Genomic DNA, 2959 nt, shown 5'->3' with positions numbered 1-2959 from the left:
TCTCACCACAGTTGATGTGAGAACTGAAAAGGCTACTGAGTGCTGATGGTCAGGTAGCATAGACAATGTGGATAGGCTGAACCAAGGGGTGATTCACATCCCAGGCAGGATGGAGCAGGACAGCTCGAGATTCCATCACACTAATCAGCATGATGCACAATTTAAAACTTATGAATAGTTTATTTATTTATTTTTAAGATCTTGCTCTGTCACTCAGGCTGGAATGCAGTGGCACAATCACGGTTCACTGCAGCTTCAAACGCCTGGGCTCAAGCACTCCTCCCACCTCAGCCTCCTGAGTAGCTGGAACTATAGGTGCAAGCTACCACACCTGGCTAAATTTTTTTGTAAAGATGAGGGTCTCGCTTTGTTGCCCAGGCAGGTCTCAAACTCCTGGCTTCAGGCAAACATCCTTTCTCGGCCTCCCAAAATGCTGGCATTCCGAGCATGGCCCATGGCACCCAGCAAAATGTTTAGAATTTTTAAACATCTGAATCATTATATAACAAAATTTTAAGAATGCAGCTATAGCCATATTTTAAAAAAATTAAACACAAGAAACTGAAAATTAATGAACCAAGGTTCAACTCAAAAAATAGAGAAAAAAAATAGAATAAACCCAAAGAAAATAGAAAGGAACATCAAAGCCTAAGAGGAAAATTTAATGACTTTTTTTTTTTTTTTTTGGAGACGGAGTTTCGCTCTTGTTACCCAGGCTGGAGTGCAATGGCGCGATCTCGGCTCACCGCAGCCTCTGCCTCCTGAGTAGCTGGGATTACAGGCACGCGCCACCATGCCCAGCTAATTTTTTTGTAGTTTTAGTAGAGACGGGGTTTCACCATGTTGACCAGGATGGTCTTGATCTCTTGACCTCGTGATCCACCCGCCTTGGCCTCCCAAAGTGCTGGGATTACAAGCGTGAACCACCGCACCCGGCAAATTTAATGACTTATAACAAAAGAGAGCCAGAGATGATCAACAAGCAAAACTTAATTATTTGAAAAATATTTTATTATTATTTATTTATTTTAGAGCTCAATCTCACATGAGTGAAAAATCTTTTAAAATAGATAAACCTTTGGTCATACTGGTGAAGGAAACAAGAGAGAAGATACAAGTAAATAGTCAAAAAATAGAATGAGCCCAGGCACCATAGCTCACGCCTATAATCCCAGCACTTTGGGAGGCTGAGGTGGGCAGATCACTTGAGGTCAGGAGTTCGAGACCAGCCTGGCCAACATGGTTAAACGCTGTCCCTATGAAAAAATACAAAAATTAGCTGGGCATGGTGGTGCATACCTGCAATCCCAGCTACTCGGGAGGCTGAGGCAGGAGAACCGCTTGAACCAGGGAGGCAGAGGTTGCAGTGAGCCAAGATTATGCCACTGCACTCCAGCCTGGGCGACAGGGTGAGACTCCATCTCAAAAAACAAAAACAGAAAAAGAAACAAACTGTAGATTCATTGGGCAGTTTTTAAAATTAGAAAATAAGTTAGCTGGGTGTGGTGGTACACACCTGTGGTCTCAGCTGGAGGCTGAGGCAGGGATATTGCTTGGGCCTGGGAGGTTGAGACTGCAATGAGCAGTGATTGTGCCACTGCGCTCCAGCCTGGGTGACAGAGCAAGACCCTGCCTTGATAAAAAGAAAAAGAAAAATTAAAAAATAATATAAGCAGTTTTAAATCAACAAACTTAAAATGGGCACTTTTTCAGAAAATATTACTTTTTACTAAAAAAGAAGTAAACACTAGAATAGATAAGTAACCATTAAAGAAAATAAAGCTGGCCAGGTGCAAGGGTTCATGCCTGTAATCCCAGCACTTTGGGAGGCTGAGGCAGGTGAACCATCTCGGGTCAGGTGTTCGAGACCAGTCTGCTCAACATGGTGAAAACCTGTCTCTATTAAAAATACAAAAACTTAGCCGGGCATAGTGGTGGGCTCCCATAATCCTGCATACTAGGGAGGCTGAGGCAGGAGAATCTCTTGAACCCAGGAGGTTGAGGTTGCAGTGAGCCGAGATCACACCACTGCTCTCCAGCCTGGGCAACAGAGTTATACTCTGTGAAAGAAAGAAGGAAGGAAGGAAGGAAGGAAGGAAGGAAGGAAGGAAGGAAGGAAGGAAGGAAGGAAGGAAGGAAAGAAGGAAGGAGGAGGGAGGGAGGGAGGGAGGAAGGGAAGAAAATAAAGCCATAATCAAATCCCCATCCAACACAAGTTATGAGGTCCAGATGTGCAAGGCACAAGGAAAATTATTTACATATTTTTCCACAAAATCAAAAGAGAAGGAAAGATACACGGTTATTTTATAAGGCTAATATAATCTTGAAACAGAAACAAGGCAAATACTGTCCGAGAAATAAAATTAAGAGGCCAAAAAATCTCAGTTAAGAAACTAGAGGTAGGCCGGGCATTGTGGCTCAGGCCTGTAATGCTAGCACTTTGGGAGGCCGAGGCAGGTGGATTGCCTGAGCCCAGGAGTTCAAGACCAGCCTGAGCAACATGGTGAAACCCCGTCTCTACTAAAACAGAAAAAAAATAGCCAGATGCGGTGGTGTGCACCTGTAGTCCCAGCTGCTCAGGAGGCTGAGGCAGGAGAGTTGCTTGAACCCAGGAGGCAGAGGTTGCAGTAAGCTGAGATCATGCTTCCAAAAAAAAAATAGAAAAAGAAACTAGAGGTAGATTCTTGAGAAACTAGAGGCCGGGCGCAGTGGCTCACGCCTATAATCCCAGCACTTTGGGAGGCCAAGGCGGGTGGATCACGAGGTCAAGAGATTGAGACCATCCTGGTCAACATGGTGAAACCCCATCTCTACTAAAAACTACAAAAAATTAGCTGGGCCTGGTGGCGCGTGCCTGTAATCCCAGCTACTCAGGAGGCTGAGGCAGGAGAATTGCCTGAACCCAGGAGGCGGAGGTTGCGGTGAGCCAAGATTGCGCCATTGCACTCCAGCCTGGGTA

Source organism: Cebus imitator, unplaced genomic scaffold (genome assembly GCF_001604975.1).
Source record: "Cebus imitator isolate Cc_AM_T3 unplaced genomic scaffold, Cebus_imitator-1.0 Scaffold37, whole genome shotgun sequence".
NCBI classification, from domain to species: Eukaryota; Metazoa; Chordata; class Mammalia; order Primates; family Cebidae; genus Cebus; species Cebus imitator.
Note: the sequence above shows the minus strand (reverse complement) of the source record.